We start from the raw sequence: 17,068 nt of genomic DNA on the forward strand, positions 1-17,068 counted from the left end.
ATGTGGTGGGCAGAGCACTGGAGTGTGCTGCTTCCAGACAGGTTTTCTTGGGTTTTCTTTTAGGTTTCCTAGAGAAGGTTGAGTTTTGAGATACTTGATTTGGGACCCTGAACACAAGATCTCCTGTGAGTGAATGTCTTCACTTGTGGCTGCTCACAGATAGGATTGGGAGTGAAAAGTAAGCTGTGTTTGTATGTAGCTGAACATGCAGAAAGTAGGATCTTGGAACTGGAGGCTGTTTCTCAAAATGTGTGCTTTAACATTTCCATGATTTAACCTTCCCATCCATAAACAGGAAGTAAATCTTCATCATCAGTGAAGGACTTTAAAAGTTCAGTGTTTATACATGCAACTTTGGAGTAGCAGAAATACAAAAAAAATCCATTTATTTCATCTGAATGTCTCAAAGCTCTTTTAAACTGTTAATTAATTGAGCAGTCATAATGATGTGCCAATGGGGATGAAGGGGGAGGAATAATTTACAGGTGGGAGAAATGAGGCATGAATGACTTCCTAGCCTCTCCTGTGCCGTGCTGTTAGTCTGTGTCAGATCCAGACAGATACCTTCTGTCCTGTCTCCTTTTGCATCTGTGATGGGTGGCTGGGAACATCAGTTTTTTCCCCTCTCTGCTTCTGCCTCTTCTTCTGTAGGGAGCCCAACTCCTTATCCCCAGGCTGCTGTTTCATGGAAGTACAAGGAGTCCACGTGGCTCACCTCTCTGAGGGAGGAGGCCTGGAAGCTGGGACATCTGTTTCAACTCCCAAGTTCCACCTACTGAACAGGACACAGCCAGAGAGCCAACTCCACTGTGTGGGAGAATGGAGTAAGGAAGTGAAACTTCTGGGTGCTCTTAGAGCAATGGCACATTCTGCCCTGCCTTCCTCTTCCTGACCTTATGCACAGCTGGATTATGGTGTGCTGTCCTCTGCACACCTTCCACAACCATGCACTTTATACCTTTGCTGCACTGGGCAGAGTAGCTCAGGAATATCTGACCTGGCTCTGAAATACCAGCTTGCCTCTGAGAAACAACAGAGCCCCCTTTGTCACTGTCTCTTTCTTGTCTGAACTCCTGTATCTGGGGTCAGTACACTTTTGTACAGAAAACATTGAATCTTCTGGCATATATCAAATAAATGAGCACAAGGTAAATTCAAATTATTTAAAACTTACGGAATAGGCAGGATAAAACTACTGCTTAGGAAAATACCCAGTGCACAATTTCATCTAGAGCTTGGCTGAGAATCCTGTTTAAACTTAGTTCTTAAACACAGCTGTGAAACTTGTGAAGATGTCACATCAGTAGCTTACCCAACAACCTTGAAAGCCTCCTGGGAAGGTAATCACAGCACCAATAGTGAGCAGTAATTCTAACAGGCTGCTTTGCTTCATTCCTCGGGCTATTCCTTGTTGAGCTACTGCAACTCCAGACATGAAGTTTTTCTTCTACCCAGTGTGGTTCCAACTGCTTCTCCATATCAGTTATTCATATCTGAAAGGGAAAAGAAAAATACTGACATAAATTGCTGGACCCTGGAATAAAATGGTTTTTTATTTAATTGACAGGGCTTATGGTTACCTTCAGACATAGCTTTTAAAGTAGTTTTTAGCTGGATGACAGAGATAAGCCCTCCAGGAAAAAGCAGTGGTAAAGTGGTGGGTCATTATAAATATTTTGTTCTCTCTGTAGTCGTGTTTTCCATTCTTTTTCAGTTTATGTATCTTGTAAAATTTTTCCAGTAAATCTGCTACCTTCTATGTGGTGAATTTAAGCCTATTGATTTGTAGCTGTCCTAATTGCATTTTACAGAACCCCTGCTGCCTCTGGGACCAGAGCTTGAAAAGTCCTGTTTAGTGAAATGGCTTGTCTTCCACAGGTCATTGACACCCTATATTCTGCCTTATCTAAATCAGGCAGTCTCCAGTAATCTCTGATCTAATCCCAAAAGTAGAGGGTGTGTGTTATGTGCAGATATAATGCTTACACATAAATTTCTATTGAGCAGTTGTTGGAAAAGGAGCTGAAAGCAGGTAGAGCTTGCCCTCCCAGCTCAGTGCAAAGCGGGGATGCAGTGCCTGCTAACAGCTGGCTTTCCTGCAGCTCGGCAGGTGATGAGTTCCCTCCACTTCAGGAGCCCACTGCCAATGGTTAGCACATGCTGTTGTGAGAAATCTCATCAGTCAAAAACGTCTCATAAATAATTTAGAGGAAAGCAATTAGCACACACAGCTGTAGCTGTTTGCAAAGTCACAGTTATACCTGCCAGGGCAATCTGGAAATGGAAATTTCAAAACCATTTCTTGAAGTGGCCAGAACGGTCTAGCTTGGAGCTAAGGCTGATGGGTAGTTGTTGATGAGTAAGGAGCAAATTGCACTTTCATGTCTTTTTATGTGTAATGAAATCCAGGAGAGAATTTTAGTATTTTGTGCATACTGGGAAAGGGATCAAAGGGATGCATAGTTTTTAAAACTCCAGCAGCCAAGGCCTTATCCTTTCAGAAGCTCTGCAACTCATTCAGCTTCAGAGCAGGGGGGACAGATTTTAACAGAGATTTGGACATGCATTTTGAAGGCATCAGCTAGTTAGAGTTTGTCTATATGTACAGACTGCTCAGAGAGGACAGGCAGGAGGAAAAGGAAGAAGATACTGTTTGAAGTATCTCATCTGAGGATGCTTGCCTTGACAGATCGATGACAGCAAATTGTTTGAGGACTTCTGGGTAATGATAAAAGGGAAGGGAATCTGGTCTTTAAGAATCTCAAGCAGCTACAGGGAAGGTGTGAAAACAGATTTGTTTGTGCAGGTGAGTCCTGGAGAAGCGATATCAAAAGAAGGGTATCAAACATTAAATCTAGAGATGACACGAGGCTGTGTAAATAGAGCACATGTAAATATATTCTAGGAGAGGGTCAGAAGTTACCTACCATGACACTGTATTGGGACAAGGGGACAGACAACACAACACTGCAAGATCCTCTCAGCATTTCTGATAACTGTGCATTCAGTCATGGTATCTCTGCTAACTGAATGCCTAAACCATGTTCATCTTCACAGGATCCCCCCTTGGCTAGGGAATTACTATTCCTATGTTACCAACTGGAAACTAATCACAGTATGCTACCACATGAGGCAATGCCAGTCCTAAAATCTGAGATTCCTTCCTCTTTCTAAGAGGGAACACCGTATTGTGAAAAAAGCATTCAAATGTGGGTTGCTCATAGTATGAATGCTACAAAGCATTTCATATGCTTAAAGATCATCTGAATTAGAAAATTCTAACTGGAGTTAGAATCTGTAGCAGTGGCATTATTTTATTCTGCAACTCTCCTGTGGAAAAACATGTCCCATTTCCTACCGTTGTCTGCACCATTTGACCTGTTCTTCTAAATGCAACTGCCATCACCTGGCCAAGAAAGTAGCAGAAAAGCCCAAGAATGTGCCTGCCACTTTAGGGTGGTCAAGGCCTCCATCCAAGGAAAATTCCATGGGTGAGCCTTAGAGAGTAACCAAAAGCAGCAGCTGCTCATTGACTGTGAGCTGGATGAAAATCCCTGCAGTCAGTCAACAGGCTGCCCCAGCTGGTCTGGCCTCACAGAGACAAGTAAGACCTCCTGTAAGTGATATTAATTGGAGTCTATCTAGAAATCTCTTACCATAGATTTTGTTTGACTGCAATGGGAACTTTAACACATTATTGAATACATTATGGCAGCCTACCTTCCTGGATTGCATTATGATTAGCTGTTAGTGTGTTTTGGTAAGAGGCTCAAATATTTCATTTGCTTATTTCTTTCATGTTTTTATACTCGCTAGCTCTTAGTAGAAGTGGGGAATGTGAAGAATGTCCTTCAGAACTGCAGATGAATAATTACTCAAGAGCCAGAATTTCAGTAACTTTGAAAATTTTCCTTGAACTGAAATTCAGCCTGGGGTGAATCACTGGTCACTGGGGTGAATCTGGAGTATTTTGTGGTTTTTCTTCTTGTGAGTTAATCCAACTTTATTCCAATTTAACATGTTAGCTAGATGGGATCATTGTGTGGCTCTTCTTAAGCCAACTTAACACTTTTATAAGATTCTAAATCACATTATCTTCTGGACCACAAATAAGTGTTCAGGAAATAGAAGTTAAAATATTTGTCTAACAGGTTTTAAATGAACATCTTTCCCTCCTATCCAGAGAATAGTAATTGTAGAATTTGGATCACCATCCATAACAGCCTGCAGGAATATTTACAGGTATCCTTCTTGAAACAAGCTGAGCCCTTGATCTTTATAACATTATTGCAGGTATATATTAACAGCACTGCAATGCAGAAATGTGAGAAACTACTAAAAATGTCAATTAGGTCAACTAAGGATGAGTTAGGATTTTGTTCAAAACAATAGGCAAAATGTTTTCATAATTCAAGAAAATATTCATTGTACAGGAGAGATGACTTCTGTTTTAAAAAAGGGGATTACCTGGCTACTGGGTTTGGCTGGGCTTTGCCAGTGACTGCACTGTACATGAGGGTAAACACCTGCCTTAGATGGTGTCTTCTGGGTCCAGAGGTTACCACCTGAAATGTCCTATCACATCCCCATGCTGGGAGCTCTGGAGTCTGGATTGGGATGTCTCTCCATTGTCTTTGATGATAAATTAGGGAAGAAAGGAAGAAACTGTTTTTCACTATAGGTAGATTCATCAGCCTCACCTTTAATTTGTAGGAGCTGTCTGGGTGTGTCCATAATGAATGGAGAAGAAATGGTTTCTTCACCTGAAGATTCATCATTTAATCTAGATTTGCAGACTTGCCACTGGAGGAGGATATACTTTACTGTTCATTTCAGAAGTCTTGGCAGCAAGGTCAGACTGGATATCTCCTTTTACACAGTCAATTTTGGTTAATACCACTGTATTTCAGCAGAGGAGGATCCCTGATATTTCTTGTGCTAGAGCAATTCCAGTAACACTGTACAGGTTTTGCTAGGAGTTTGTTTATGTGTTGCTGGTGGGGTTTTTTTGTGTGAGTTTTTTGTTTGGTTTTTTTTTTTGGTTTTTTTTTTTTTTTTTTGTTGTTTGGTTGGTTGGGTTTTTTATATACTCGAGCACATGGAATCCTTCAATGAAAGCTGTTTTCCCTTTTTAGACTCAACCACTAATAATAATCTATTATCTTAAACCAATCAACATTCATCAGTATGAAGTTCAAGTGCTTACAGTCACTAGCCATACAGGCCAGCCTGGATACCTTTCAAATGAACTGATGCTTCAAACTACCAAGGTTCCTTATTCACCTGGGGCTCAGCCCAGCACAGGAATTTTTCATTGTACTCGAATGGGAGAGTTTACATCAGTTTTAAAGACACATACAGAAGAGATTAAAGAGATTCAGCTCTTTTGGCAGTGGCACCATGGCTTTTTCTACAGATCTTCCAGGGACTGCTTGGAAACAGAAACAGAGGTTGTGTCTGAACACTTTCAGATCCCTCTGTGTGGTCAGGGTATTGCTTGGCTTTTAGAAAGTCCAAGGACACAGGATGAACTGATGTCTCCGAGGCAGAGGCTGACAGTAAGTGCTGATCTTCTGCTGCATCTCTTGAAATACCTAAATCAGGCCATGCCTATGTTTATAAAATGATAGTCCCTGTGTTGGAGTGGCCTCTAGTTCAGGTTGGGGCATTCTCCTTTCACTTCTAACTTCAACTCAAAAAATGGGCACAGATCTGAGTAACAAACTTGTCAGCACAAACATTTCCTGAAAGTGCCAGGGCTCTAAATATACTGCCTAGATTTTCTTTTTCTTTTTCTTTTCTTTTCTTTTCTTTTTCTTTTTCTTTTTCTTTTTCTTTTTCTTTTCTTTTTCTTTTCTTTTCTTTTTCTTTTTCTTTTTCTTTTTCTTTTTCCTTTCTTTTTCTTTTTCTTTTCTTCTTTTTTTCTTCTCTTTTTTCTTTGAGTACAGATGAATAATCTATTTTATTTGTCATTTCTAATTTGAAAAGCAAAGTTCATTCTGTGCCAAAAGCCTTAGGTATGGCAGCCCAGCTACAGATGATATTGCATAAATGTCTTGCATAAATAGGACACTGGGAAAGGCTGACATCCTTGCCCACGTCACTTTGATTGCCCCATTTGACCTTACTTTCTCCTAGTGGATTCTCCCATGCTAAGAAAAATCCATAAACACAGTTGCCTTTTAATGGTGTGAAAACATGGAAGGCCCCTCCAGCACTCTCATTTTTCCCTGAGAATGGTCTAAGCTTCTCCAGCGTCTCCAAAGAACAAAGATTTTCACCGAATGAAACATCCTCATTTCTGTCCTTCAGTGCATGTTCTGTATCCTTCTCCAAGTACAGTTGTGGTGCTGCAATAACTGCAGCTATATCCTGCTTTAGAAGGAGTTCAGTAATTACTATATAAGTATCATTTGGGGAAGCTGATAATCAAACCTCTGCTGGTTTTTACCTCTTTTTCTTTCAAGTTGCAAGAATTGCAACAACAGCTTGGTCCTTCTTGTAATTTATTCCTTATTCATTTCACTCTTTTGTTTCTGAGGAAACAACCCCTCACAATCTGATACCAGTGAAAGCCAGCACAGTGTCAAAAGCAAGTCCCACGTCTGGCTGCCAAGCAAAAGACAAAATGTACCAGTAGGATGCTGTGCAGCAGCAGCACTTCCAGGAGGCAGCCTTCTTCCAGATCTTGTCCCTGGTGTGTCACTGCTAGAGAGAACACAACCAACATATTTTAATGAGGAATATTGGCAGCTGACTGGAAAAGAAAAAAATGTGTTTATTCTTTCTGTAGCACCATTTGGACTAGTGCCATTTATACATGTTCAGGGTAGATTCCCACCTATGCTTCCAGCCTTGGCCATTTCAGCCCCTGCCTCTGGTGGTCCCTATGCAACTCTAGAGAAAAATTGTTGGGTATTGCTTTTCTCTTCTCTTTTTTTTTTCCTTTGGTTTGGTTTGGGGTTTTTTGTTTGTTTGTTTTCTTTTTGTTTGTTTGTTTTGTTTTTGTTTTCTCCATGTGGATAAATTCAATCATTCAGTTTCCAGTGAATCTCATGGATAGCTGTAGTGGCATAACAGGAGGCAGTGGAAGGGAACGGAGATGCATGAGAAAAGAAGAGTGACAGGGAGCAAGAAATTCCTCTGCTAGCTTCACTGCTTAAATAAACATGTGGAATTATACCCAGAACTAGCTTTATACTACCTGCTGAGCAGCTGGTGAGCTGCAGAGCACAGCAGTGGTTACCTACATATTTTCAGAATTGGACTCTGCAGCCTGTGTTGGTACCATGACGACACCGCCCATGGTACCTGGAATAGCTCATTTAAATATAGCCTATACATGGTCTCTGTGAGCTTTGGTCTGTGCAGGCATACAGCAAGATATAATTATGGATTTTCCAAGTCCAAAGCTAAGCATTATGTTAGGGCTGCCTTTCTTTCACTACCACAGTCCCTTTTGCAGTTAAAGCTTGGGCCTGTTGACTTCAATCTGTTTGTTTCCAAAACATACCTGTAGGGCAGGTCGGTGTCCTGTCAGTGAGATGTAAGAACACACTCAAAAGCAGCAAGGATCACTTGGGACTTTACAGCTCCACCTGTGTGAGGGCAGAATCAGTGCCACAGGAGAGCTGGTGGGCTGTATGGCTCCTCATCCCTCAGCACAAGGCTGGGTATCTGCACCTCACTGCTTGAGGGTGGCCCAAGCTATTCTGACTTGCACACAAAGTGGACAGGGAGTAAGAGCATTTTGTGCCCTGCAGCCTGGGCTAGGAGGTAAGCACTGTCCTGAAATGCCAGATATATGGGAGTTCACTCTAGGAGTTTGTAGTGGAGCAGAATACTGATGTCAGTGCACATCATTCTCAATTGCTAAGCATTCTTTCTCCCCCATGAAAATTAGATTTCACTCTGAAATCCTTGTCAATGTTGTAATTATGAAAGTACAGATATTTTAAATGCAGTTGAGTAAATGTCCAAGTCGTGGTGGTTTTCTGCTTTAAAAGCTCTCCTTGTATTTATATAATTGGGTTATAATCATAGAGGAGGAACTGAAAGCCTCACCCTGCAGTGGTAAAAATGTCAGAGGTGCCCTCACCTCCACCTTTGCCAGAAGTTGCTGTGGGTGAATTGTGCAGGCCATGGAGTAGCCCTAAACAAGCTATCAGAAGTCTGCCTTTAAAATGTTGTGGGTTTGGGGGTTTTTAACCAGGTCACTTTGCAAATCCAGTTTGGAGTTTGCTGCATACATTATATGGACAGCCCTTGCTTTGGGGTAACTGCATGTACTAAAGATGTGCAGCTGGAAAATTGGCAGCCCCTCAAATGAGGTTTGTGTGGATCTACATGGCTGTAGTGATATAAGGCTTAGTCTTTATTGAGTCCATGGAATTTGGGGGAAGAAGAAATGCCACTTTTACTTTATTGTGATATAGAAGTCAATGTTTAAATTCTAGAAGATTCACTTCTGGGATATGCTGAAGTCATCTTCTTTCCAGAAGCTGCTGTGCACTTGTCCTGGGAGGAATAAGTGAACAAGTAGGGGTGGAGGCAGCAGAATCCTGGGCAGGGTGTGAGCACATGGGGTGGCCATGGGGAGGATCAGCAGGAGCAGAGCTTCACCAACTGACTGAGATTCTCTTCATTAACTAAGCACAGGCTAGAAGTACTGAGGAAAGATTATGTAGTGGGCTGTTCCCTCTCAGGGGAGCTTGGGCTACCTCTGCTGTATTATTGCTTCCTTCCCACCTCTTGTACCCCTGTGCCACAGAAAGATTAACCTCATGAAAATTCTTATGGCCTGAAAAAACTTCAGACTTCCAAAGCTTGGGCCAAGGAGTAGACACATTCTATCATTATGTACATAGCTATGTTCAGGTTAGAGTTTGCCTGCTGTGAATGTATCTTTTTTCAAGCTTTTTTACTTCATTGTAATTTAACAACAATCCATTCCATGTATTTAATGAAAGTATGTGCTGAGACTTACAGATATTTCTGCCAGTATAGTCTTTACATCACAACTTGACGTTATATGGAGGAATGTGCAAGTTCTCTGGAGTGGTCCTTCGTTTTATTCTGATTCAGAAGTGGAAAAACAGGCAGGGACAACAAAGAGCAAATTTAATTTTCCTTCTTAAACCCTGCCAGTTCGAATAATCTCTTGCTGAGTTTCCTGATGTGGCTGTTCACATTCCTTCATGAATTCAGACTGGCTGTTAGCAGCCTCCAAATTAAACATGGTTATGTGGAGATTTACCTTGGCCCTGTTCTTGCCTGGCGACATGAGATGCAGAGAGCAGCCAACTGGTTCAGCTCATGCTACATGTCCTCTTCCAGCAACTGCTTCCTGTACAAGCCCACTGGTCTCCAAATTAATGGGATTGTTGCTTTAGCTCAAGATGTAGGAGATTTAATTCTGGTGTTTGTGTCAGCGATCAATGAAGTCAGGAAACTGCCTTTACAGAGCATTCAAAAGCCCTTTTATTCCAAAAGAATCAAATCCAGGCTTCTGTTAAATGCAGTAAAGGCTGCCATCATTAAAACATTGAGGCTGCAAGTTTGGCCACAAAAATGTTACCGTAATGCAGTTGGTATTCAGTCCTTTCTGTCAGCGTTGCCAAGTCTGGCTTTTATTTATTTATTCATTTTCACGAGTCTCATGTTTTTCAGGCATTCCATAAAGCCTCGGTGTTTACAGGCATCTTACTCATCTGAGAAGCTCAGCTTCCAGTTTTTAAAGATCTGCTATTAGCCCTCATGGACAGGGAGGAAGCAGGAACGTGTGATGAGGCTGATCCTCACAAGGCAAAACCAGAAGGCTCATAAAACTCCACATTTAAAAAGTCAAATATTATTTTTTTAAGAGGATCTCATGAACTGGGTCTCCCATTTATGTGTCTCAAGTGCCTGGCATAGACTCTAATGATCACTTGGGTCAAGCCGTGATGTGAGTGCAGAGGTGCTGTTAGATGCAGAGAGCTCTGCAGCACTCAGATGGATTGGGGGAGGAATCCTCTTTCCATTTATTATACTCCTGTTTTAACTTCATGGCCTGAGCCTTGCCCTGTGCACCCTGTTTACTGTGTGTTTCATAAAGGCCAGAGGACTCATCCTGTTGCTCTGAAACTGTTTAGCCCATCCTTGGCTGGATTTACTGTTCAGGAAGAACAAACAGTTGCTTAGGAAAGCACTGTATTTAATAAGAAAGCCAGGCTGGATTTTTTTCAAACAAACAGATAAAACCCAGCAACTCTGAGCTTGGCATGGACTTTGCCGTTTTGTTTGTTGCATCACTCCATTGTCTTCTCTATCCCTTCTTTTTTTAAATTTCTTTGTTACAGCATTTCACAACCCACAGCCTGGATACTGTAATTCCTGAAGGAATGCACAACATAATGAATACTGCATGATCACAAAATAGTTCACCTCGTGCAAAGCCATAGCAGAAAACAATGCAACGTGGCTGTTTCCCAATTGTCCCTGCTTCACTGGTTTCTTTGATTTGGAGAAATTCTTCCAGCTTCTCCTCACAGGGGCTACTGAGTGAGAGAGGAAGTGTAACCTTTCTCCACCCAGCAACAAAAATGCAATGGTTTTGGAGCACTTCCCATTTCCATGCTGTCTCTGTACAACGCAGCACAGAAGTTGATCCCCGGCTGCAGGCAGGGGAGACCCACACATGGCAGCACATGGAGAAACGAGCCCTGCCTCGTAGGAAAAGCAGCTTTGCCAGACTGCTGGGGCCAGAGTTAACAGCAGAACTTTTTAATTTGGAGATTTTTAGCAGCACTTCCATATATCGAGATACCAATTAATGGCTTATTTTAAAAGGTCAGGTTGTTGAGTTTCTTATTTTGTAAATTGGATTTTTGAGAAGCACTTCCACAGACCCAGATATTAATTAACGGTTTATTTTAAAAAGTCAGGTTGGCATTTTTAAGTGGCTCATTTCCGCGGCCGTTCCCGGGCACAGCGGCGGCCCCGAGGTCCCGGCAGGACCAGGGCACCAGGGAGGGCCCGTGTCACCGTTGGCTTCGCAGCTCACAGGCCCCACGCGCGCCGCGCCAGCGCTTCCCAGGAATTGCGGGCAGGAGGGCGAATGGCTGCGCCGGGCGGGGCCGAGCTCCGGCCCTGCCCCAAGGGCCGCGGCCCGGCCCCGCTGCGCCGCGCTGCGCTGGCTGCCCGGGCGGGCCCTGCCCGCGGTGCCGCCCGGCCGCTCCCCGCCCGTCGCAGGGCTGACGCGGCGGCGCCGGCGCAGCTCCGGCCCGAGAGCGGCGGGGGCGGAGCGCGGCCCAGGCGGCGGCCGGGCTGAGCCGGGCGGCGCCGCGGGCAGAGGTGAGCGGGGGGCGGCGGGCGGCAGTCCCGGCCCGCCCGGAGCTCGGCCCCGCGGCCGCGGAGCGGCGGGGCCCGGGCGCTGTCAGCGCGGGGCCGCGGGCAGGCGGGCGGAGGCCGCGGGGCGCCGCGTGTGGCTGCGCTGCCTTCCGGCCCTCCCGGCGCTCCGGCCTCCTGCCCTGCCCGCCCCGCGCTGTCCGGGGGCTGCCGCGGGGCTGCGACCGGGCCTGCGGGAGTCGGGGGGAATCCGGGCACGCTGTGCCCTGGGCAGCACGGGGAGGTTCTCTCTGAGTACGTGCTGTGAGAGTTGGGGCGTTGATGGGCTTGGGAAGCTGTAGAAGGGAATTTTCAGGTGTTGCAAGAGCTTTGTTTCTCCGTCATTGGGCTCGACCCCACTCTGTCCTCAAGTTGTCTTCTCCCTGAGACTCGCAGTCTCTCTGCAGTGTAAGCACAGAGCTTATCTGCTCCAGTACTATTTGCTCTCCCTCCCTCAGCCCTTCCAAGCTGTGCTGGCCGGGAGGGGCAGGGAGCTCAGCAGCAGTAGCTGTGGATGCTGAGCCACGGGACAGGCACAGCAGAGATGTGTTCCTCAGCTAAAGGCTGCATATAACTCGCATGCTCATTTCCAAACTCCACTTGCTCTAGCCCAGACTTCCAACTCAGAAGAGAGATGGATTGCCTTTGGTAATACCCTCATCTTATCTTTTCATGTTGCTAACACAAGAAGATAAGTAATTTTTAAAAGCTGCAGGAAAATGTGTTTAATACTTGTAGAAATACACTCGGTCTTAAGGAAGGCCTTCAGAAAGCATCAGGAAGACCCTTGACCTCAGATACATTCAAGGACCTCAGATGAAATACCAGTTTCTGTTCTCTTCACAGAGCTTGGACGGCAAAGTTTGATGGACTTTGTTTCAGCTACTTCTGTGCTTCTGCCTTGCAGAGGTAGTCAGGAAGGAAGGGGCAAAGCTTGAGACATTTCATTAAAATCAATCTAAAGCCTGAAGATTAAAAAATATTTATATCTTTATGCTTTGCTTATAGAAAAGGAACTTGGGTTCTTTAATCTAGAAAATTTCCAACTCTGATTTGTGACAGTATGTCTCTTAAAAGTTCTGTTATCTAATATATATATATATCTCCAATAATCTGGTTTAGCCTAAAGGAGGATGTTTCTGTAAGTAAATTCTATCATCTTGCCAGAAATAAATGTAGAAGTTATGTAGCCAGCTAGGTGAGACTGTGAGTTCCCAGAAGTGCTGGTTGAGAGAAAAGTCCATGGTAACTGTAGGAGTTGAAACTTTGCAGAGTGATCATGAGGTCACCAGCTGCATGTCCTGCCGTGTTCCTCTGAGTCAGTAACTTCGGACTTTGGCTATTTCTGTATGGTCTTGTGCTAATGAGTTATGTTGTGTCAAAGTGCCTTTCCCTAGGGCTTCCTTCACCTCTGGGACAAAATGTTTGCTTAACAGTTCACAGAACTGTGCTGGTCAGGAAAGAAAGAGAAGAGGGGATAGTTGCCAGTGCTGTGAGTCTGCTTTTGCATGTGCTAATTGAGTAATTTCAGACTTCCTGACCTTATCAGCTTAGCTCTGGCCACGTGGTGGTTTGAAGAGAGACACCCTTCTCCAGCTTCCTCTCTCTCTTTCCAATTTTGGATCCTGCTTGGGGGAGGGCGTCTTCTTGCACAGCATATCTCAGCTGCACACCATAGTTTCAGGCTGGCTTTCTCTTTCCTCCTTACCTCCTGTCCTTGGGAGCTGCCCAGACCTCCACTGGGAAAGGCTGAACTCTGGATGTTGTAAGAACTGCCTCCCACGGGAGCAGGTGATGCATGAGTTACTCCTGCCTGCACAAGGCCATGCTCTCACAGCTGTTCACTTTATTTACATTACTGATGCTCTTAGAAACAAGCTTCTTTAACAGAAGAATTTCCATGTGTTTCTTGACCCACTGGGCACCCTGATGCAGCCCTAGATGGCTTGTGGTGATCTAAGCAGGAAGGAGCAGCTCTTCTGCAGTGCTGTGGGTTTGTTCTGCACTTGTGTGTTCGAAAGGTTTCTGTGGTCTGACAGTTCAGGTGTCAGCTAGAAACCTTTGGTAGCATTCTGTCAGCAGCATTTCCTGGGATTGCTTTCCCCATTCATGTGCTTTTCAGTTAAAACCTGGGGTCTGTAAAACTGTCAAAAATAAATAGGACTGCCAAGGACTAATGAGGGGTTAAACTAAGAGGCTTATAATGGGTGAAAGATGAATGTGAAGTATCTTTACAGTACTCCACTGAAGGTGATGTAAGTTTCAGCCATGTGAGTTGCAAATGGAGCGATCTGCTGATTGATCTAAGGAAAATACAGTGTGTGTGTGTGCACTGAATTTGTTACTCATAAAGGATTGAGGCCCTCATGTTCCTCCATTCCCATGCAAGTGTGCAGTGCTTGATGTCAGGTTGCTACAGTCATGTTTGCTTGTATCTTACCAGAGCTCTTGGGATAAGCATTCTGAAAACTGAGTGATTCCCAAACATATTTTTTAAAAATTCGAGTATAAAGCAAATCTATAATCAGAATCTGCCATTAATGTAGAGGTGTAACAGTCTGGGGTTGTCTTTGTCCAGTGCAAAAGCAATTGTGCCTTTTAATATTTAACCATTTGCAGATGGTATGTCAAACAAAGCTAAAGGGGTGAGTTACAGTAAATTTCTTTCACTTTTGGTGTTTGGGACGTGTACATCTTTGGCTTTTTGAGTTTGAGGTTTCTGGTGTAGTACTGCATCCCTGTGCAGCCACACAGCACAGAAACCTGGCTACCTCCACTGACTAGCCAAACAACTCTGTTAGGGGTGCAAGTTCCTCAGTTCAGAGGTTTTTCATCTCTCTTAATGAATGGGGCACATATTTCACTTTCTCTTCAAGTTAAACTTTGGGCAGTGCTTGCTTTATTTTTAGTTTTACATTGCTCACTTCAGTTCCTTTTCTAGCAGCCCTTTTCTAAGCCCTCTTGTCTTGCTGGTTTATGGTGCCAAGTAAACCCAGTGATACTCCTGCAGCAGTTCTTCAAGCAGCATCTTGAATTAAGTATTTGCATATGGATTATCTTTGTCACTCTAAGTAACACCGCTGTTAGAAAAGTGAACTGGTTTAGCTCCTAGGTATGGGATTAACTGCTCTTCAGAGGCCTTTACTTTAAGGGGATTCAGACTCAAAACTGATCATGTTTGAAAAGGGAGAGAGGAGGGCAAGAAAACTTTGCGTGGATTAAATGGTTTACTCAAACTTTATTTACACTTCAGGGAGAAACTTTTTTGTACAGAAAAATTGTATCGTGGAAAAATTTGTGTGGGCATCACAGACAAACATGAAATATTTGCTAATCCTGTAAGTTAAAATTAAAGCATTTTTAAATGGTCTAAGTTAAAAATTAAACAGAAGAAAAGGTAGGTAGAATAGCTTTCCTAACATCTTCCTTCGTTGCAGTTTTAAGAAGCTGGATTTCATGACACCAATGAGCAAATTATCTATTTCCATTACTGTTGCTATTATGTTGAAACTGTGGCATCAGTCTTGTCTCCATTCAGTTTTGCCTTGGGTCCTTTTTGTTACCAGGACTTACCTTTGCTAGAATCTGATGCAGTGTTTTTCCTGCTATGAACATGAGTTCAGTCTCCTCTGCGTAGAGCAGTGGCTACATAATCCATGGCCATTCAGAGAGCCTTTTCCTGTGTCTGAGGCAGTGTCTGTGGAGGCTGTTGGGCTTGGCTGTGAGAGAGCAAGGAGAAAGGTGATGACTCCAAGTTGTTCAGGAGTTCTTAAAAGCTGGCAGGTATGTGGCACCTATTGCAGAGCCTGAGAAGATTAAACCCTTGCCTTCATCTGCTGTGCTCTCCTTGGAGTGCTCAACCCTCGTTGTGTTGGCAGAAGCCCCTTGTGTATGGGGCCGTGTTGAGAATGTTGAGATTTGCCTGCGTTTGTTTGTTTTACCTGGATGAAATGTGTCTGGAATAAGCTGTCCTAGCAAGCCTGTGGTTTGGCTGTTTACTGAGGCCACTCAAGGAATGTTTTGTGGATAGGAATGTTTTTGCAATAGACAGACATATAAGAGTTTGTAGTGGAAAGCAGGGGTAAATTGCATCTAGGGTAGAGAAATATGGAAATGCTATACAAGCAAGTATAAAAAAATTGGTGTGATGAGATATTATGTCCTGATTTTTCTGATAACTGAGTTGTGTGGTGAGTAATAGAGGGTTACAAAAGAGCTAGGCCCTATTGCAGTGCTTTTATACTGTTAAGCTGTGCTCTCTGTCAGTGGAGGTAGCCAGATTTCTTTCTACATTGTTGATCCAGTGAATTCTGGACTGTTTTCTATGGGATGGGAATATCTTACCCAAGTGGTAAATTATATTCTTTGTCCTCTCTGCATTTCCACTCCCCTCTCACTCTTCCACAAAAACAAAAATACACACACACACAAAAAATCCCAACTACTCTTTGTCTAAGATGAGTAGAGTGAAAAATGCAGAAGAGCTTCTTAAGGCAGACTTTGAATACCTGGTTTTGCAGGCGTCATTCATACTTTCCTTAAAAGTCCAATTGTTAATGTTTTATGTTTATTTATAGACTCCTTTATTTTGAGCTACACATGCCTATGTGTAATGATTAGGACAGACCTAGCTAAGGCAAAACTTGCTATAATAGTTTGTAAGTCCGAATAATTCTGATAGAGGGGCAGGACAAAGTCCTTTTCTGAACTTGAGAAAAATACAAACTTGTAAAATACAGAATGGGATGTACCTAGTGAGGCTGGGACAATTTGCATGAAGTGCACATGTTGTATTTGCTGCTTTTGCCTTCCCCTTCAGTTTCTGGATTCTTCTAACTTCTAATTAATATTTTTAGCTACGTAGTGAAGATAAACAGATATTACAAGACAAACAGATACTGCTATGCAGGCGTTAACACGCTTGTGTAGTCTCAGATATAACCTTATTGAACGCTTTGAGGTGCAGTTTTTTTAGTGGGGAAAGGAGTTTTAATGATGATTAGCTGCTGTGCTGCATTGGTACTGCTTTGTTAATGCAAAGATAAACACTGATTATAGAAGCTGATAGTGGTGGTGTCACGCGGAGTGAGGTATTGCTGTAAATAGAGAGCAATTACTTTAAGAGTAAACTGTGTCATTCTTTATCTAGTCAGAGAATCAAAATTTCTGTGGGTGTTTCTGTTTTGCTGTTCCTTTAAAGGAAAACTGTGTGAGCTTGTGAAGTGTTTTCGGGGGCTGCTCACGTTTGTTGCACAAGAATAAGGGCTCCTTTGTACAGTGCTGATGGTGTGGGGTACCTGCACATACTTGTTGATAACTTGGACTTCTGAGTTTTGTTTTTCAAAAGCCTTTTGCAGCAAGCTGGTTAACTGTGCTTGCCCTAGGCGTTGGCAGTGAGAGAGGTTTAACCTCAGGCTAGAGAGTCATGAATTACATATGGGGAGCATGGGATGGGTGGGAATTACCTGTTTATTGCTCTACCTCTAGGGAAGGTAAATGAGCAAAGCCTGCTTACACACCGAACCATTGCAGCTATTACTTGTTTTTCCTTTTGGTGGAAGTGAAAATGTCTTAGGGAATGTGGGGTTGTGATTGGAGGAGGGGTGGAATTTTAGATAGGCATGTGGCCTGAGGTATGTGCCTTAGTGTTTTGCTATTATGTTACAGTCCAGATAACTCTGAATTCAATTCCCTTATTCTT

This window comes from Vidua chalybeata, chromosome 10 (genome assembly GCF_026979565.1).
Source record: "Vidua chalybeata isolate OUT-0048 chromosome 10, bVidCha1 merged haplotype, whole genome shotgun sequence".
Lineage (NCBI taxonomy): Eukaryota > Metazoa > Chordata > Aves > Passeriformes > Viduidae > Vidua > Vidua chalybeata.